Source organism: Gorilla gorilla, chromosome 17 (assembly GCF_029281585.2).
Source record: "Gorilla gorilla gorilla isolate KB3781 chromosome 17, NHGRI_mGorGor1-v2.1_pri, whole genome shotgun sequence".
Lineage (NCBI taxonomy): Eukaryota > Metazoa > Chordata > Mammalia > Primates > Hominidae > Gorilla > Gorilla gorilla.
In genome coordinates, this window is record NC_073241.2 from 69,248,508 (window position 1) to 69,271,150 (window position 22,643).

The window sequence follows — 22,643 nt, forward strand, 5'->3', positions numbered from 1 at the left end:
TATATATATATATATATATATATTCACACACATATGTGTATCTGTATTCAAGAATGTTAATTACCCTTTTCTTCAAATGTCCAAAGGTGAAAATTAGACCCTTTCACTTTGCTTGGACAAATTGGCAGAAATTGATCTATACTGTAAGAAGCATATATCTTAAAATAAAAAAAAAAATTAACTGGCTTGTCCAAACTATGTACTGGTCAAACAACAATTTGACTCAAAACTAGCTAGGAACCCAAGGTCAATAAAGAAAGATCATTTTATGTTTTAATTTCTTGCTAAAAGTTTGATTTGGCAATTTTCAGTACGCAATAGAAATAATAGAAAATGCTGACATGTCACTCTTCACTTATACTATTTAATACATAGCAAATTAGTTTGTGATAAGTATATTTTGTGATTATATTAGTAATATGTTTTTGAAACTTGTTTCTATAGCACAAAAACAGAGAAAAAATTAAAAGGATATGTAGTATGTAAGACATACATTTGCATATATATCACATACATGCTTATTCCCACACAACCCTGAAGAACAAGGTTTTATACATTGATACACGTCATCTATGCATTTTTATCTTGACATGGAAAAAGACTGGGCCAAAGCTTTCAGAAATCAAATGTGAACTCATTTTGAAATAGCAGCAGTGTTTGAATTTTAAATTAACCTATTTACAATGAAACTATGCCTGCTGATTGCCGTCATCTTCAGGAAAATTAACAGTAACGATCATTGGTGTCATAATGCAATTTCCCCGCAAAAATCACACAGGCTTCATTACTGTTTACATAAATTGTCATAAATACCAATTATGGTGGAACATAAAATGTAATGCTCTTTTTTTAATCATAATCAGACAATTGTTCTTCTAATTCATATGCTAGGGGAATAAGGTTATGATTCAACCTTTGTTGTGAAGGAAGTGTTTTGATGGTAGTTAGTTTGCCTCTAAGTGCTGGTTGGCTTCTTGTCAAATCATTCAACTCTCCGTTTGGATCATGTAGTCCTTGTTTCTGTTCACTGTGCTCTCTAATATACTAGGAAGAACATGGAGGCGTGCTAATGGCAGATGAGGGAGATATACACTGAAAGTGTCCTCTAGACGTCAGCGGAGAGGTGGCTTCCGGTGGGATTTATAACAACATTTAGTATAATTACGTCGAAGCACCCATAAAGGAATAATGCAATAACAGACCTGTTAGAGAAGCACATTTGCAGTACCAATTCCAGCTTCCACCATAGGTCAGCAGAACAAATAGCTGGTAAAGGCAATGCCCTGTTAAATGGCTAATTTTCAAAACGAATAAGTTGCTGGCAGGGGAATGGAGGAAAAGGCCAGAAAGAAGAGATTCAGTATTTTTACCATTTTGGTCTCTAAGAAGGAGATAAATCAGCTAGAAAGGTTACTCAGACAGCAAGTCAGAGCAAAGGACAATACTCTCTGAGGACAAAAGCCCTTCCTTTGCTTTCTGTAACATGCCACACAAAGCCAAGAATCACACCGTTTGGGTCCTGTTTTATCTCATCATAACACTCTTTGTACTTGTTCTTCTTTGGCCTTTGTTCTTGACTTATTTACTCCTAAAACTTAAAAACAAAGTCTGCATAAATTTCCCACTCTTCTGATTCAGAACAGTCTTGAAACATTAAAATCAGAAGAAAATCACTCCCCTGATTCTTTGAACCGTGGTGTCCATGCATAATGGTGGCCACATGCAATTATATGTGTCTAGGAGCTATGGTGGGTTTGATCTGCAGGCCCTCTCCACACTTCCAGATTGGACATTGCTATCTTAATGAACCCTGGCAATTTGTCCTCGTTCTACCTAATTCTATCCTATTTGATTAAAGCAAGCTGTAATGATAAGTCCAGTTAAGTTTAATGAAACAAAATTAGGACTCTTGATCTAAGAAGAAAATAATAAAACTGGCAGGGATTTCATCTGTGGGAGAAATCAAAGTAGAATAAACAGAAATGTAGTAAAATTAGCTGCTGTTTTTTCATTGTGTAAGCTAGGGTAATGCTAAAGGTAAACAAATGGCATCAGCAGGGAGGAGAAAATGAGACTTTTACTTTTCTCCGTCTTTCATAATCTCATGCATTATCGGTAACAGGGTGAGACGTTTTAATAGGGTGTGATCATCATTAAAAGGCAGATATTTATCTTATCACAGTGCATTAAACTCCCAGAAGGAAGTGGGAAAAAAGGGAGAGTGAATGACTCTCATGAACTTAGTGTTTAATGAAACACTAAGGTTGCAGCTTTTCTTGTTTGTCTTTAAAAAACGAAACAAACTGATATTGGACAAAACTGGTTCCAAACACACCCAGGCTGTACCCGACGCCTGTGCATTTTGAGAAGTCTCTTCTGTGTTCTGACTTTGTTTAATAATTTCTAATTATGTTCTACAACCCAAAATTAAATATTTCTATCTCCATTGTGTGTACTTATTCATGAGCTGGGCATTAATCGTAAAACAATGTATCTTGTTATTTATTTATACCAGATGTGAGTATTTATGTTGCTCTGTTCAGGGTTTCCAGCTAGGTCTTTATTTGTATACTGAGCCGCCTGTTTTTGCATGAAAATGGTTTCTGAGCTCTGGAGTTCATCTCCACTCTTGTGTTTAAAACAAAAACAACAACAACAACTTTTTTTAAGAGAGAGACTTTATGAATAACTAAGAGATTTCTGCTGTGGCTCCCCGGGTCTCTCATCAGCAGGGCAGCCAGAATATGTTTTGGGGACCAGGAAAATTCAATTTGGGATTTGTTTCACAGTTTACAATGCTGGTTTCTTGCAAACAAAAGCTGCCTGGGCCATGGAGAGCTTTGCTTCTGAAATATATTTGCATAGTGTTAATTTTCTACTTATTTATTAACTTTTAAAAATGTATGAGTTTGTTTGGGTGGTGGAGGGTGGAAGTGATGCCAGTATATCTTTCTGTGTCTGCCTCCATGAAATCTAACTTAGTCAATGGCTATAAGAACCCACTGATAGATATTTTCTTAAAGGATATTTTATGTTTGCCATTTTATTAGCATAATTGGCATATAGTAAACTTAACCTGGGAGTAAAAATTTTCCTTCTATGCTGTCTGTTTTCCTCCTAATTCTCCTCCTAGAGCAACTAGTTTTATCAATTACCATGTGTTCTTTAATAGAAATTTTATGTCCATAAGCACACAAACATACAGACGCACACAAACACAGAGACACATATATATCCCCTTTTAAGGCACATTTCAGTATACTGTCCTGCACTTTATTTTTTATTTGATATTTTATCTTGGGATTGTTCCATATCAAGATATAGAGCATGTTCTCATTATTTTTTACAGCTGTATAGCATATCACTATATGGATATAGATAAAGTATTTAATAAAAGACTGTATTTTATTTCTCATCTTAAATCAGTTGAACGTAGCACAGTTATTGCCTCATAAGACTTTTCCAGTAAGTATTTGCAGATCTACACAGAAGGAGCGACTGGTTAGTGCGCAATGATCTAATGGCATGGTTCTTTGTCAGTGTGAGTTGGTGAACAGATAAACATGACTTGTTCTTAAGTACTGTGCTTAAGAGTAAAGGATGACTGATTTAACTATTTTCAACATGGAGTAATATATTAGTCTCTAAAGAGTATTTACTCCCATAGCATAGGTAACTGCAAAACTGGGTAAAGCACCTACATTTTTTGCTATGAGGCAGAAGCTCCACAACAGGGAGCCCACCGAATGACTATAGCCTGCAGGCATGTTTTGTTTTGATCAGTTAAAATGTCTTTGAAGTAGCTGACACCATTAGCTAATTTAGAAATTTAACATAAAAAAACATATCTATAGCTGTAGCTTTTGTTGAAAAGCCTGACAATCTAGCAGGAGTTGGCCTGCCTTTCTTCATAGCAACAGCTTCTGGGGCTGAGTAGCACTGCCATCTTTAGACAAGAACATGAGTGCCAGGATTCTCCCAGATCTGCCTTGGCCAGTTTAGCTCATTACCTGCCTTGATCCAGTAGGCATTTAAGTTTCCCATAGCTGGGCTCACGTATAAAAATCCACACACCCTTATGAGATGGAGCAGAGAGTCCCTTTTTGGGGTCTGCATGCCCCCGACTTTCCCAGGCATGGAAATAAAATAAAATTTTGAGTTTCTTCAAGGGAAACTAGCCCTGAGAAGTAAATAAATAACTTGTTATGCAAGAAAGTAATAGCCTAAAACAATAGCCAAGGAGTAAGGTCCAGAGATGTTTGGTTTTCCTATTGAAACTAAAGATAATATCTTAACATACGTCTCTGAGTTATCTTTCCGAAACTGGATTTCCCCGCGAAGGACCCCCACCAGATATATCCAGATATGCTGTTACACAGACCTCAGATAAGGAGGAATTGAAGACTGAACTCTGACCATTGTTCTGTGTTCTAAATTTCTTCCTGTGGGGCTTGGAGGGAATCACACCCCAGAGCCAGGCAACATTTTTTTTTTCTGCTGAATCCACATTTTTAAGAAAAGCTTCTCTTCCTTAACCAATTGCAAATCAGAAAATCTTTGAATCTACCAACAACCCGTAAGTCCCTGCTTCAAGATATCCAATCCTTATGCCAAAACCAATGTGTAACAGCTGTGTGTTGATTTACAATGTTCCCTCCTGAATTTTACCTCTGCCTTTAAAAACCTTTGCCTGCAGGCCAGCAGAGAGGTCAGGGTTTAAACAATAGCTGCCTGGTCCTGCTTGGTTGGCACCCTGTAACTTAATGCCTTCCTTTCTGTCACTGCAAAAACCTCAGTGTGTATATCTGGTATTACTGTGCTGGGCAAGTAGACCCCAGTTCTGTTCTATAACAGAGTTAACCATCAAAATCTAATCCCATATAGGAATAGTGCTCCAATAATGGTAATGATTATTATATTAGGCAAAGTAATGTAGGAATACTGGAGGATTTGTAGTACTAAACCACCATGATTATTGAAAGAAAATATTGTACTTCTAGTTTCTGGTCCAGTATGTAAAGAGCTTGGAAATTTTCACTGTTTCCTAAAAACAAGTAAAACGCCGAACAAGGTTAAAACCAACAACCTTCTTAGATCTATCAGAGAATTGAGGTCATAGAGCAAACTGCTGCCCCCAAAATTGGAGAGACATACAGATACAGAGAATCACAACTTATGAAAGCAGTAACCCAAAATCAGAGCCCTTCACAGGAACCAGTACCAGCATAGAAAAATCTAAACTGTAATTGACAAATTGCTGCAGGCTCAGTGTAGACAAGTGTGAGAGTTTAAAAGTCCAGATCCAGAAATGGGAAGAAAGGGGGCAATCTTAGTGAGGAAGGCCCACTTTTGTGAGTTTTATCTCTGGAAGCTCTACTAGTTCTTACAGAGAAGATTGGAGAAAAAGCCCCTTGTTCTTTCTGCAGAAGGGCAAATGTAATCATTTTGAAATATGTCACAGCATTTTGTTCTTAATAAGGTCTGTTCTCAAGAGAAATTATTTACCAGAGCTTAACGTGTTGGAGTTTTATCAGAGCCTAACTCACCTGGGAGAAGGGAAATATCCAACTCCAACCCCCTTTAGATATTCAGCCCCACCTAGGGGTAAGAAAAGAACCCAAACAAACAAACAAACACACAAACAAACAAAAAAGCTGAGAAAGATTCACAAAGTTCACAGCCCAGGGGTACAGGCTCACTAAAAGACTAACACCTAGTCAGAGGACTCTAGGATGCTTCCCCATACCTCACACCTTAGTAACTACATCACTAAAGACCTATTTCTTGCAGTTCCTTTTACCAGTACATGATGTCCAGCTTCCAAAAAAAATTATGAGACATACTCAAAGGCAAAAAACACAGTTTGAATAGACAGAACAAGCGCTGGAACCAGATTCAGGTATGGAAGAAATGTTGGTATTACCATTCTATGAATTTAAAATAAGTATAACTAATAATGCTAAGGGCATTTATGAAAGAAGATGTTGCTCAGTAATCTGGAAATTTATAAACTGAATAGGCGACCTGCCTCCCATTATATTATGCACTGTGCATTTTTTATTGATTTTGGATATCAAAATATCTCACTCACTATGGAGGGAAAGGAAGGTGTGAGAATAGGGAAGGCAAAGAGCTATTTAAGGCTGAACAAAGACAAATATTATCCCAGAATGTGAGGGTCCTGAGGCAGGGCAGGCTTCATGAGGGCTCCTGACAGAATTGTTCTATTAAATGCAAGGCAGATCTAGATGTGACATCTGCTATCTGAGGTCCATGATGGGAGGAAACTCAGGCTTTTAGCCAAAGGAATTGTAACGTACACCTCATCCCATTCCTCTGGTAGTTTACTTCCCTTTCCTTCACTTAGGTCTATGTGAAGATCTACCACCTGGACTCCATGCTTTTTGAAATACCACAGAATACAGCAATTCTACATGCCAAGGGAAGGCTGTATATATTTATTTCCACATAGCTTAAATGCTGGGATTTGAGTTTTCCAGATGACAATCCCCCAAATTAAATGCCTTGTGATTCTTGCCCCCTGCCAGTCAGCTCTCCAAAGAAAGGGCACCAAGCATTGCACATCTGCCATATCTGTGTTCTTATAGCTTCACTCTTTCAGGGAATAGGGTGAGAAAAGAGCCCATCCTGGCACTCACCACTAATTTTACTCCAGAAATGGAACACAGCTGAGTAAAGACTCGCCATATTTTAAAAGACAGATCAAAATATCTCAGGTGCTTTCAGCTCTGGCATCTTTTACTAGTAATGACCTCAATAATAATCAGGCTGTGAGGACCAGGACTATCAAAAGGAAGACCATCCACCCCTACACAAGGAATCAGCTTAGTTCTGGAAGGGAGACAGTGCAGAGAGGGGCCTTTTTTTTTTTTTTTTTTTTGACAGAGTCTCGCTCTGTCGCCCAGGCTGGAGTGCAATGGCATGATCTCTGCCCACTGCAACCTCCGCTGCCCGGGTTCCAGTGTTTCTTCTGCCTCAGCCTCCCGAGTAGCTGGGATCACAGGCACCCGCCATCATGCTCGGCTAATTTTTGTATTTTTGTAGAGGTGGGGATTCACCATGTTGGCTAGGGCTGGTCTCAAACTCCTGACCTCAGGTAATCTGCCCACCTCAGCCTCCCAAAGTGCTGGGATTACAGGTGTGAGCCACCACACCTGGACAAACCATCACGCCTGGCCCAGAGGCTTTTACCTCCAAGTCTGTGGTTTGATTCCAGATATAACTAGACAGACCAAATGTCATTCTAATTAGATGGCAATTAAGTTCCATAGCAAAATGAATTCCACAGTTTGAACTCACTTCAAGGGGACATTTGTCTGCATTATGGGACATGTATTTGGGGCTTGGCAGGCATTTCTGCTTTAAAGAAGCCCATGCTATAATGAGTGTGATGATGGAAACCTTTGCCCAGTGCCGAATGCCTAGAGCTTGCTCTGAAAAAGGAGCCTCAGCCTTCAGGTGCAACTAGGCCAGACCTGGTTACCCTTTCAGACTTCTTTCCTGTAATTGTTTGAAGAGAAGATAGCAAAGAAAAACAGCCCTGACAGATTGTAGAGGTGATAAAGTTCCTGAAAGTTAGGCCAGCTAATTGGGTAAAAGTCTATTATTGCTGAAAATCTCCCAAAGTTTCACACTTTCCCCCCTTTCTCTCTCTTATCTTCTGTTTTTAATTGAAATACACAATTCTGTAGAGGATATAGCCAACTGAGTCAATAACAGATCAAATGCTTAGGCGTGAAGCTTATTTTGGTCATGCATAATAGATTTTTTTTTTGGTAATTCCTGAAGGCTCCCTCAGGGTTCATCTCCTCCTTAGGGTGATGGCTTTCATGGGATGTGGTATCTTGGCCTTCTAAGAATTTTAGGGCCACTAAATCATTCATCTCCAACAGCTGCTGGAAGATGGACTCTGGAGCTTCCTTCCCCGCCCCACCCCCCCACCCCCCAATTCTTCTCTTATTCTGCCACTTTCAGGGTTAGAATTAAGGTGAATGTATTTCCTATCCTTTTTCAGACATGCAGCATTTTGGGAGGACCAAGTAGGAGCCAGACATGGAGAGAGAAGAGAGAGTGAAAGGTATCTGAGATGGTGACATGTCCCAGCAGGCTGTGATTCAGCTAACTTGCTGTGAATGAAAGACAATAAAGAAGCAGAGAGCCAAGTTGTTACCATATGACCCTCAGATGGGGCATTTTTCTCTGTCTCTGAAATAGAAATAATATCTGGTGTGTTGGTATCAGAGAATTCTAGTAAGAAAGAAATGCATTATAATTTGTGTATGTGCTGGGGAAATGCTTTAAAAAGCCAACCTACCAACCATGCTCTACAGCTAAAACAATGTAAGTATAGATAACTGAAATGTGCAAATAAACTCAGGAGGTAAAGGGAAGAATATAAAAACTGAGGTTGTTTTCACCTGGATAGAGATATAGATAGAGCAATAGCTATAGATGATATAGATTAGATGTAGTTATAGATAGATTGATATAGACATATTCCACCTCACCAAAGTGTTGGAGATGCCACGTGGCATGGCCAAACCTGACAAGTGTACAGGCTCTAAAGCCAGACTTTGGAATTCAAACCCTTCCTCTGCTGTGAGGCATTGAACAAGTTATTGTTTCTTAGATCATTATCTGTGAAAATGTGATTGTACTGGGAGGAGTCAATTAATAATTTCAGGTAAAGTGTTTGGAACAGTGCCTAGGCATACTAAGGACTCAATTGACATTAGATATTCTCTTTTCCTCAAGTAAGTCTCATGTATTCTTGCCTCAATATTTTTTTATTATACTCCCTTCCGTTTGAAAACTTCCTCTGCCCTGTGTATTTGAAACGGATGCTTTATTCGTTTCCATTAGGTTTAGCAGGTTTCCCCTGACCTATCAAACTTATAGTGGTCGTCTCTCCTCTATGAACTCTTAAGGATATTCACTGATGATTCCCTAGAGGGACTGTAATTATATAATACTTTGGGGAATGATTTTATTGTTGTTTATTATTTTCTAGGAAGTAGCATCAACAGCAGAACTAACTTAAACCTAAGAATCAACTGACAAGAGATTGAGCTGATTATTCATCACCCTCAGGAACCTCATTTAACCTTTCTGAGCTTCATTGTATTAACTTGTAAGTGAAGATAATAATGATAATATGTACTACTTTACAATTTTGAGGCTCTATGGATGGAAAATCTGTGAAAGTTCCTGATAACCAGGAAAATTGATTTACTATACTTATATGTGTTCTGGTCTATCCAAATTAAATATAATGTCTTTAAGCAAAGAAGTGTTCTAGAGCATATGGTGGAATATTTTATAGCTTGGATGCTCAGTTAATATCTACTGATTGTTAAGTTGAGTTAATATGCTAGAGAGGAGAGATGAAAATTGAATATGGCTTCATGGCATGCATAAGAACAATTAGACGAGATACAGAGTAGTCAAGGCGTATGAAAGGTGTCCCAAAATCTTCTCAAGGAAAAGCCTCAATTGAGCCTTGATTAAAGGTAAAAATGTATCCGGCGCAGTGGCTCATGCCTATAATCCCAGCACTTTGGGAGGTCGAGGTGGGTGGATCACCTGAGGTCAGGTGTTTGAGACCAGCCTGACCAACATGGCAAAACCTCGTCTCTCCTAAAAATACAAAATTAGCCAGGTGTGGTGGCACACGTCTGTAATCCTAGCTACTCGGGAGGCTGAGGCAGGAGAATCGCTTGAACCCAGGAGATGGAGGTTGCAGTGAGCCACGATCATCCCATTGCACTCCATCGTGGGCACAGTACAAGGTACAAATCTCCATCTCAAAAAAAAAAAAAAAAGAAAAGTAAAAATGTGTGCATATCTGTGGTGTGTCTGTGTGTGAAGAAAGAGAGAGGAAGACAAAAACAGAGACAACGGCTTAAAAAGTGGGAGAGAAACAATTTTTAAAGGTATAAAAGAAAAAAAATCTTCTCTTAATATTAGCCATGAGAAACGGATACTAAAAGTAGGTGTTCTTGCCAGCCACGTCATGCACAATTCAAAGAGGAGGGCATACGTACATACATGGCCTGCCACAGGCTTTTCATTGCTGGGGGCACCAAATACTTTTGTGCAATTTACATTTCAACATGGATGGAGGTTTTCTTTTATTTTTTTCATTTTTTCCCTCCTCTGTCTCTTCCTTTTCAATTAATTAACTAACCACTAAATTGAACCTTGCCAGAATTATGGAAGAAGTAGTTTAGTTGGTGCTTCAATTCCGGTTCTGAACCATTTTTTCTTAGTTCAGAATTGTTGTTTTCTATTCACCAATAATAAATTTGATCCATCTGAAGCTGACACTTTAAAATAGTTGGGACTCAGGCATAACATGACACCAAATGCGTATATTGATTCATACGTAAGGGATGGTAGGTAAGGAATGTACTTCAGCCTGACTACATCATATGTTTTCCCATATGATTAACTCATATAATTTTCCAAGAAGTACATAAACACATTGGAAAAATCATTTTGGCAGGGTATTAGTATAAGCAGATGTTCCATGGATTTGTTTCCTAAGGATAAGGATCATAAATTTCATCATCATAGATCTAGAAGTTTAGAAATTAGATGTTTGGAAGACTAGAGAAAGCCTTATACCTGGAACAGGAAATTCTTTTTCTTTTTCTTTTTTTTTGAGACTGAGTCTTGCTTTGTCGCCCAGGCTGGTGTGCAGTGGTGCGATCTCCGCTCACTGCAAGCACCGACTCCCTGGTTCACGCCATTCTCCTGCCTCAGCCTCCCGAGTAGCTGGGACTACAGGCACGCATCACCACACCCGGCTAATTTTTTTTTGTATTTTTAGTAGAGACGGGGTTTCACCACATTGGCCAGTCTGGTCTCGAACTCCTGACCTTGTGATCCAACTGCCTCTGCCTCCCAAAGTGCTGGGATTACAGGCGTGAGCCACCGTGCCCGCCCTGGAACAGGAAATTCTTTAGAGCATTTATTCTCAATGCTAACAGCTACAAATGCCTCCTGTACAACACTAGTATTGCTAGTGTAGTATCCTGAAATGAAATTAATGAATAACATAACTTATAAACGTACAGATTTTTTTCTTTTTTGAGACGGGGTCTTGCTCTGTGGCCCAGGCTGGAGTGCCACAATTTTGGCTCACTGCAACCTCTGCCTCCCAGATTCAAGCAATTCCCCTGCCTCAGCCTCCTGAGTAGCTGGGATTACAGGCACGTGCCACCATGCCCAGATAATTTTTTGTATTTTGAGTAGAGATGGGATTTCGCCATGTTGGTCAGGATTCTCTTGAACTCCTGACCTCGTGATCCGCCCACCTTGGCCTCCCAAAGTGCTAGGATTACAGGCATGAGCCACCGTGCCCGGCCAAACATACAGATTTTTAAAAGAAATGTAACATCTTAACTTTAAGATTTAGAAAAAAATAAAAAATTATATATCATAAGAAAACATGTATTTCAATATCTAAATGCATAGGCAGTGCTATACCAGGAAACACGATGAACTAGTTGGATGCTCTCACCTAAACAGGAAATCTCCATGAACTACAAATCAGAATAATATAGCAGGTGAGATTGATAGTCAAGATACCAGGAGTGGTATTGTCACCAGTGACATTATTTACTGAAATAACAAAACATTTTGATAAAGTTCTGAAAAAAAAAGGTCTTCCTTTGGTATACACGACAGTTGCATTTACAGAAAAGCCAGCATATATTACAACTAACTCTATGTACAAAACAGATGTAGAGTCTAGGCTTACATATGTGAAAGACTGGTGAGTCATTGAGAAGTTGGATGGGGCTTGGGATAATTTTTTCATGTGAGATTTTTCATTCATGGCAATAGATTGGTTTCTTTGTTTCCAACCCATTACATTTCAGTAGCATCCTCCAAACACAAATGCAACCCCTAACCCCAACAAGCCAAATTTCCAAAATGCTCTCAGAGATGCCCTATACTGCTGCTATTGAAAATTATTGCTCTGGGGAGAAAGGACCAATCTAATAGGAGTATAATTTACCATAATTTATATGTGGGTAGGGCCCTTGCTGTGACCTCTGTGGTCAGTGAGAAACAGCAGGGCTTCAGGGACTTGGAGAAACTAGAAGCAGGATAGGCAGATTCAACATGGCATGAAGGACATTTGCAAGACCCCTAGCCCTACGTCTCACCATGCTCAGTGCTCACACTCTTCCACAAAAGGGTTTATAAAAGCCTACATTCTCCCAAGGGGGATCTCAAACTAACACTTGGTAAATTCGAGCTGATCAACTGATCTAAATAAGTCAGGCCAAAAAGGAAGCAATTGGATCTGATATTTTTTCTTAAGAACAGAATTATATTTTTGGTTATTGCCCCAGCTCTATGCTTCATGTTGCCTGCACTGAACACTAATCATAAAATTTCCTACTAAGATCAATCCAAGGTGAACGGAAAAATCAAGTGTTTCCTCAGGACTCCTTTTCAATCCTTTTTTTCCAACTTTCTGATGGAATCAATGCACCGAAACAAAAATACGTGAAAACCAGAATTAAATGGTCATCCAGCCAAGGTTCTTTTAGAATAGGGTATGTTTTTTTCCAATATTCCCAGCACATCGCAGTTTTAATACCTTCAAGAACAGAAAACTTACCACTTAATTCAGACCAGCGCAACATATATTGAAAAAATAATTTACCCCTCTAATTGTTCCATTTATTGGAGTTAGCTCTAGTCTTCTGCCTCAGGGATTTAGACAGTAAAATTTTGCCACAAAATTTTGATTCTATGCAAAAGGTCATAATATCGTATGCTGTTTCTTTTACTCTAGTCATATCCTTCAAATTTCCTTTTTGCACTATTTATGTAGGAATGAAGATCAAGGAGTCATATTCTTCTTTTTATTTACTAATATTGTATGTCAGCAGAACAAGCAAAAAGTATCTGTACAGTCAAAAAACACAACAACAGCTTCTTCTCATTTTCTTTGTTTTTAATTCTCTGGCAAACATAGACATTAGGTAGCTTGGGTTAATAATGGTGAGGATCTTCATGGAGCCAACTTTATATATTTGGTGCTTATCTCAGTTGTAATCATATCTTTTCGTCCCTCCAAAATCTTCTTCAATGACGTGGAGAACCCAGTCCAGTAGGGGACCTTCATAAAGGCCACTTGGTTATTTGCCTTTAGCAGAAGTTTCCAGAAAGTCCATTGCAGGGATGTTTTTTGCATGTCCCATATTTTTCTGAGCCTCCACAGAATAGTGGGTGTTTGTTTGTCTCTCCTGATTTATAGCATGTTTAGCATAATTCAGTTACTAGCAAAATAAATTTATATTTTCTTAATCATATATTTTACTACATTGAGTACTATATGCATGCAATACATCTAGTACATTATCATCTGTTTATCTATCTATATCTATATCTATAATTTGCTCAACCTATAGTCTCTGCTTATCCTAAATATGAATTCCTAGACCTTTTGCAATGATTTCCTAGCTTTCTCGGGTTTCCCTTTCCTTGGTTTCTCTTAAGATGCCCATGTCTCAGGAAGGCCATTATGTTGTGATTTTTACAAAAACAAAGAAGGTTGAGGAGCAGCCACCAGACAAGTACTTTGTAGTGTCTTTCCTTCTATACACAGAAGCTTGGTTTTTAATCCATCATTCTCTAGTCTCAAGAAAGATTACAACCACCACAACCACAAATGTTTACTGCTATTTTGGCACTGTGATAAATTATTTAAATAGACCTTTTAAATTCTCATAACAACCCTATTAGGTAAGTTTCATTATTATTACCAATAAATAAATTGAGATGTAGAAAATATAAATAACTTCTGCAACATCACACAGCTAGTCACTGTAGGAGCCAAGACTTAAATTTGAATTAATGTCAGATTCTTTCTTGTACTTAACCTCTTTCTTCTGCTTATGAGATTCCCTAGCAAAAACAAATATTCTAATTAATGTTAAAAATTCCACTGTGGCACCTCTATAGAGTTTGTCACTGCTCTTTCTTGATCCAGCCAAAAATAAGATGCTGGAAAAGATAGAATTTGGGTGACTTTCTTAGTCAGCAGAAGAAAATAGATGTGTAAAAGCTGTCAGGAACAATACAGTTTTATTAACTAATTGCTGCTGCTTCCACAGTTGCCTACCATTCTGGCAGGTCCTGGGAGAGAGCTTCCACCAGACTCTGACCAAAAGGGAACCAAAATCTGTCTACTAAAGCTATGTTGAAAGTCTCATAGTGTTGCTGGTATAATAGGACCAGCCTTCTGGAACTCTGCCGCATGACAGCTAAAATCTCTAAGTTGGAAGTCTGTGCTTATAAGCAATTCTACCTGGGAGAGAACTGAAATCTGGACAGGACCTAATTTTATACCCATAATTTTGCAACCAAGAAAGTTATTTTCTAATAGCAACAATTGTGATGATAAAAAGGATAGCTTGTTGGTTCCATGGTGTGATTCTTAGAGTTTCAGTGTTTGTTGCTCCCATGTCAATCGTAATCCTTTGCTAATGTCTAAACTTTCACACTTTAAAATAAGACTAGGTTTCTATCCCCCATGACAAAGCATAAATGATTAGTATCAGGTCAGGTGTTCAGGTGAGCAGAGTACATGGTATGGAAGGAAGACAGAGAATTACTCTGTGGAGAGGTGAGACTACATAGCTGAATTATACCCATCAACTGCTTTTCACAAATTATCCTACCACATCCATCGCTCTCTGTAACCTCTTGTTTACTCATTATATGATCTGAATTCATGAACAAGCCTTTAGTTATATATTTTCTGATTTCTAGACTTATATATTTTTTTCTGATGAATTAGATTTAAAGTGAGGAAAGGACAATGCCCTTTTCCTTTTTATATTCTCTACACATTAAAGGACACAACTTTTTTTTTTTGAGATGGAGTTTCACTCTTGTTGCCAAGACTGGAGTGCAATGGCATGATCTCAGCTCACCACAACCTACACCTCCCTGGTTCAAGAAACTCACTTGCCCCATCCCCCTGGGTAGCTGGGATTACAGGCATGTGCCACCACACCCAGCTAATTTTGTATTTTTAGTAGAAATGCGGTTTCTCCATGTTGGTCAGGCTGGTCTTGAACTCCTGACCTCAGGTGATCTGCCCCCCCTTGGCCTCCCAAAGTGCTGGGATTACAGACGTGAGCCACCTCACAGGTGGACACAACTTTTTTAAAGAAAGTAAATAAATGCTTGCTGAATAATTTTCTGATGGAATCAATGTGCTAAAACAAAAATATGTGAAAACCAGAAGTGGATTTAGACACTAACCACAAACCCCACCCACAACACACACACACTCACACATGCACATTTCAAAATTCAGAAAATATAAGTGACTTGCCCAAGGTTACACCAGTAGTCAGTAGCCATCAGGACAAGAACTCAGGTGTTCTAACTCCCCAAACCAGTATCCTCTATTACATCATAAGCTGTCTCACAGAGCCTAACAAATGAGGCCTTAGAAATATTATATATTTTCTACTGTCTTCATTTCTCTTTTAAATTTGGCACACAGTTTTTGTTCATTGGACCATCTAAACTTATACTTTTCATTGTTCAAGGGAATTGTCTCCAGAACTATCAACAAAAATGACAGGGATATCTATCCATATGCTCGCTCATTCATCCATCGCATACCCCAGTGCAGTTATTTACATAGCACAGTGACACTGAGCAAACACAGAAGGAGAAACAGAAAAAGAAGAGAGGACAAAAAAGACATTGAGGATTTTTATGAGCCATTTTCCTAACAGTATGCAGTATTCAATAAGCATTATGTATACAGTAGGTGTACCTATCACTGTTTCTACGATGATTCGGTGATAGTGTATTAGCCATTATCAATAGAGCCATTACAAAAGACACTAACTAACTACTCCAACTTCTGCTGAGAGCCACACATTGGTATATTACCGTCTAGTTGCATATGATGTGGAAATCTGCAACAGCTTACTAGGCATTATTATACTTACAGAAAACAGTAGAAACTTCTTGATAAACAGACAAATAAATTCCCAGAATTAGTGCCTCTAATGCAAGCTCTTTAACTGATGTCTTGTCCCCAATTGTTAATAACAACAAACCTATGTGTGGTTCTGCTTTTGGCAAATTAACACCATTCCACATACATAAACACACTAGCATATAAGACATAAGCACACACAAACATACACAGAAATGTAAACACATTCAAAATTTAGAAAGAGAATTTGACTACTAGCCAGTATTGAACTCAAAACACAGCCCTCTGAAGGCCAGATCTTTTCTCTCTCATATCCTCTCAGAACACTAAATAAGTGACCGAGTACATAGTCAGCGCTCAGCAAATTGACTGAAGTATTGATTGATTTTTTTAAACTGTTACCAACTCTGCAGATTCTATTTTATATATAGCCAGGGAGAAATTCCATGGTCATCACATGATGATAATTTCTTTAAGGAAGTGAGTTAGATCCTTAAAGAAAGGAAGGCAATTTGGCAGTTACAAGATTTTAGATTGCTATTCTTTTTTCCCAACAGTGTGTAAGTTGGTAGAATTGAAGGGAATGGCACTTCCATTTCTTTAGTGATAATTGTATTTCTGTTACATAACTGAGAGGAAGTAAGCCAGCTTTCCCTGATACTCCTTCTTCTAATATCTGCTACAATACATTCCTCCCTATAAATATATGCAAGCTGGACTTTGACCAGAGTGAACCAGAGCAAAGACTTTCTGAATCTTCCAACCCTGGACTCAGGGGTGAGGAGTGAGAAACTGTTACCTGCTTCTCCCTTCAATCTGGCTAACGAATCTTTTTTTACTTTCTCAAAAACAGATTCTCTTTCCTGTTTTTCTCCTTCTTGCTTAAAGGAGGGAGAAGGAGAGACAGAAAACAAATGCCATATGTAGCTAATCTGAAGCGGAAATTTCTATGGTTTAGAGCATGTGGGTTATTTTAAACAGCTATACAACAGAAATAGAGAGAGGAGGAAGCAATTTATACAATTTTTCAGTGAGTCATAAATTAGATTTCCTTTAATATCCTTCAACCTGTAACTAAATAATAAAATCCCCTTTTAATTTATTCTGTTAGCTAAGCTGCTTCTTGAGTACTATATTGCAAAAAGACTTTATCACGTGATTTCTAAGTTCACAGTATTTATACACAAAGACTTAGAGATGGATCTTCATAAGCCATCCACTCTCACCTCTCACACAGGACTGGAATCTCAACTGTATGATTACTTGAAGATATTTAGTGGGCCTCCAGTTGAATGTTACCAATGCTGATATTTTGTATTTAGCTGACAAATTGTTTTGCTACAACTTCCATTTATTAGTTCTAATGGTGTTCTCAGAACTTGCACAGAACAATCCCACTCCTTCTTTACTATCTCTCACTAACCAACATCATCCCTTGGTATGTTCTCCTTCACTCTGAATATCACTGCTTCTTTCAATAGCTCTCTTGACATATTTCTAAGACTTTTAAAAAACGACTCTTTATTTCATTTGAACGTATTTTATGTTGTCAATATCATACCTGAACTGTGACCCATTGGTAAGTACAAAACCGCAAGTGTAGCCTGATAAGTATGAGTGCAAGGACTCAACAGAATTAATATTTTAGATTTTTTTTTTTTCTGGACATCGTATTGCCTTTCGTCCCTCACAGGCTGTAAGCTCGTTCAAATAACCTTTTGTGTCCTAAAATGAAGCGTGTATACATACTCTAATCTGCATCCTTTCAGAGGCAGTATGCACAGTCAGTATAATTAACACTGGAGTCAGATCTAAATGCGTTTATATTCTGGCTTGACCATTCACAGCTCAGAGGCTTTGAGAGAGCTAATTAATCGGTTGGCATCAATTTTTTTATTTGTGTTTTTTTAACCAACTGAATGCTCCCTTATGTAGTCTTCTTAAGTAAATGTTATCTTTCCAGTTAAGGCACTTTATTGCCAATAATCATAATGTTCTCAAATTTTAGTTAATCCATTCAAAGTTTAATAATTGAAATGGTTCAAGTATTTATTTTCTAACAGCTTTTTATCATTTGCCTGTTAGATAAATATATAATCTACATCCCAGATACTTAAAAAGTGGCTTGTGGATCAGCAATGTCAGAATCACCAGGAAACTTGTAAGAAATGCATACTCTTAGGTCCGCAGCCCAGAACTTCTGAGTAGATACTCAGAAGTATGTATGAGTGCATACACTATTTAACAAATATGAATATATATGCTATTTAACAAAGTCTCCAGATGATGCATATTAAAGTTTGAGACACTTTTTATTATCCACAGAGTTGAGAAAAATATTAACCAATATAGCACATCAGAGAATTGCTTCAAAGTTAGTAATGACCAGTTAATAAAGTCTTTGTATATGACAGCTCAAGAAGTAGGAGAACTTCTAATTCTACTGTAATTTAAGCCATGTTGTATCACTTCCCCAGAGTAGAAAGTAAGTTTTTTTTTAAAACAGTGTCCCACTTTGTGCCTTCCCAGTTGTATTCCAGCTCTTAATATGTGTGAGTGTGAACCAAGGCCAAGGAGGCTGAATGCAGTTTGTGTTCAAAAGGTAGATGCCTGGATTTCAATCTTGTCTTGACCACTTACTTACTCTCAGTGTGACTTGAGCCATTTACCTACCATTCCATGTCAGTTTCTTCACTTGTAAAATGAGAATGATAATGTTTTCTGTTTCCTAGCTGTGTTAAAAGATTAAACAAGATAATCCATGCAAATAACTTAGCACAATGCTTCATATGTAGCAATGTTCCCTTCCTTGTCTGAGTTCTTACTATGTCTATTAGAGTTTGCTTTGGTTCATAATAGACTCTGTTGTATGTTGTTTCCATATTTATATTTTAAGAACCTTGATGAAAGGTTGCTGTCTTATACTGGTGTTTTTCAAGTCACAAATGGGTTATTTGTCTCAAGTCTATAGTTGAGACAGTATGGCAGTTGGAATGCATCTTTTTCAGTAGAATCTTAACCTAATCCTCAAATGCATGTCCAAGTAATGATCAAGCTTACACTAGTTATACCATGGTTAGTACTACTCCTAGCAGTACTACTATAGTAGTCATACTGTAGTAACTAACAGCCTTTAGGATAATATGTCTATTGGAAAACACATTTACTGTTATCTTTTGGACTCCTTCTGCTTCAATAGATTTAATGTTTTTCTCTAGGGAGTTGGGAAGTCAGAAGCTAGATGGAGGTAAGGATAGGGCTCAGTGCCCCAGAAGTCAGGTCCATCCTGCTAGTACGATTCCATGTGTGTATTGGTTACACCTGACATTTCCCAAGCTCTCTGAGGAATAGGGTGGTAGATACCTGGGTAGATAGAGAGATGACCCAGACTTAGAACTAAAAGTCTTAGATTTGAGTCTCAGCTTTCATGTCTACTAAACTTTGCGCCTTATTTAATTTAAATCATCTGGGTCTTGACTTTCTTATTTATAAAATAGAAAGAAATACCAATATAGGTGACTCCAAAAACAAATATTTTATTAGAGATATCTTTATAAACCCTTAATATTTAGAAAAAGCATTAAGAAGAAATGAAAGTGATGTGGATGATAAAAGTATTCCCCCCCCTTGACTTTGGTGCCTTCTTTCCTCTTATAAAGATACGCAAAATCTATGCTTTGGGTGTGCTTTATGATTCTTCATGGAAATCCCTGAGAGAGGTATTAAAATTAACTAGTGAAATTGATTTCTGTCAGCATCACAGTTACTATTTATTTCCACCATTGACTCAACATAAAGACTGCCACATGATACCGGAGAATGTTAAAAGCTTCCCTTAAGTAGCTCCCCCACTGGCTTCCTATGGGGTTAAGTCTCTGTAATGGCATTATTCCTTCAGGGTTTCTAGTGGAGCTAGAGTTCTTTTTTTTTTTTTTTTTTCTCTTTTCCTTTCTGATCTGGGTCAAGGCTAATGTGTTATCCTAGGAGGGTTCATATATTAGCTAGTTAACATATTAGCAGGGGTTATTGTCTCTGATTAAATCATTACTACCCACTGTCTTGTAGCAAAGAAAAGGACCCTGGGGGATTGGGGCCCATGATGGACAAATCTCGATGAAAGGGAAGCAAAATCAAAAGAATGAGACAGTTTGGATCCAGTTAAAATTTTGGCACTGTGGTTTTTAGGCATTAAATCACTGAGATTAGGTCTGTAGAAGAGGATTCAAGAAAAAATAAATTTCCAAGGTATTACCTCCTCCAAGAGCCAGGCTTTGTTTGCATCTTGGATACCATATATAGTTCAATGTAGGATCTGTATAAAAGTATTAATATTAAGGCTTTTTAGATTCCATTGTAAGATTAAACTAGTGGTTAAATAAGTTCATCAAAGAGGTTTCTCCCATTATCATCAACATACAAAACACATTTTGGAAAATTTGCTTCAGTTTTCACTTAATTTCATATATGTTCATTAGCATACAAATAAAAATATTTTAGAATAATTTTTAATCTAAAATAAAACATCAATTCTTTATGTTTTCTAATATTTTTGGGCCCTGGAAAATTTTCATCTCATAGACCTAAAGCTGTAAGATGATAATATTTAAATGCAAGTCACAAGCTTCAATTAGGTACAATCAGAAATCATGCGGTGACTTCATTAAGTATCATTAAGAATGATCAAAATATTGCTCTTAGGAAAAATACATCAAAAGCATTGCATTTACACATTGATTAAACAGGATCTGCAATTTCTAAAATCTGGTATGAGAAAAAAGAATGGAGTAAATTAAGTGCTCATATCCCACTTAGCAACAAGGGAGTGCTTAGCAACTGGCAAAGGAAGAAATAAAGGGAGATAGTAGAAAACAAAATATGATCAGCCTCTGAAAAGGGTGAGAAATCAAGAAATGACAATGTAACTAATTGGGGATGGAGGAGAGGTTGCTGTCCCAGAAGCAGAGGGCCACAAAGTCACCCTGCTTTTTGAAAGTTTTTAAAATTATTTTTATTTCCTTTTTAACCATAGGAAATTAGGCTCGTAATTAGGAATCAAGGGCACAGGGAGGACTCTCTCCAAAACCATGTCTGTGATCGGAGTCGTGTTTGTTGAGATCCATGCAGCTCTTTAAAAGCTCTTTTCGCTTTTCCTCATACACTCAGTGTGCAATCTAGCTCTCAGTTCTATAAGGTCTTAAGTCTGAAGGAGGCTTAGGAGGATTTGGTATTATATCCATTTGATAACTCTTAAAGAGTATTATTGTTCTAATCATGCTCCCCATCCCCCTTGCTTTCTGTTTGATTTGCCTTCCCTGGATATCCCACTTATCCCAGGCCTTCGGCTCCTGGCTTATAATGATCGTTTTCAACTCTTCTTATCCACTCGGAGATATATTTTCCCTGTGCTTAAATCTGTGCCCATGAATTTCCCACTCAAACCTACTTTCAGACCTCAGCCTCCCCATTCTCTTACTACCTCCTTCATCATCACCTTAGGAAGTCCCTTGTTCATGCAGGCAACACATCCAGAAACCTCCCCATTTCTGTCTCCTCACTCCAATATTTAGTTGGTTCACTGATTCTATCTCTGAAATATATCTCAAACTCACTCTTCTTTACAATCAATCTGAGGTCAAAAATTCATGATCTCTTATCAGGGGAAAAATCTAAATTCTTAGCATCACATGAAGGGACTTAATAATTCAGCCAAATTAATGTTTCTTTTTAACCTTGATTCTGCTACTTCTTACTTGCACACAGCCATGTTCTGGGAATATTAAACAGATACTTGTTTCTAGGACATGTGTTTTCTGATACCTGTTGTCCAAAACTCATGGTGTGATCTCCTTTTAGAATAACCTTTCCTTTTTATTAGTATTTTTTTGAGCCAGAAAAACTCACACAGAGTCTTAATTGACTAAAATGACCTCTTTATTTCAATCTTTATACCGGGCTTATGGTAGATTCTCATACCAATTTTGTTTATCAAAGAAATCCCAAAGGAACAGACATTTACAATGTAATTTCACGTATTACAGAACACATCACTGAAAGTAGTAGACATTCAATTAATATCTGTTTAATTGAATTAAATATATGGACAAGAACCCAATTTTCCCAAAATCAGAGCCTACAAATCAAGAATTGAAAGCTTTTCTGTAAAGAGCTAGATAGTAAATATTTTAGGCTGTACAGGCCATATGGTCTCTGTTGCAACAATGAAACCCTTTTATATAGCATGAAAGCAGCTACAGACAAAAAAAGTAAGCTTGGCTGTGTTCCAATTAAACTTTTTTAATGGACACTGAAATTTGAATTTTATATAAATTGTAAGTGTCATAGAATAGTATTCTTCTTTTGATTATTTTGTAACCATTTAAAAATGTTGAAACAGCTCAAGAACTATGCAATAACACGCAGGCAGCTGGACTTTTCCCATATTGACTATACTTGTTGATCTATGCTACAGTATAGTTACAGTTTTAGTTCCTTATTTGGTCAATTCTTTATATGGACCACATTTGAATTCTTCCCTTCTACTAACTGCCTAGCGTATTTGTTATTTGACATAATTCATGTTAATAGCATTGTCTTATTCTAGCAGTCATTTTAGACATACCCTTACCAGAAAGTC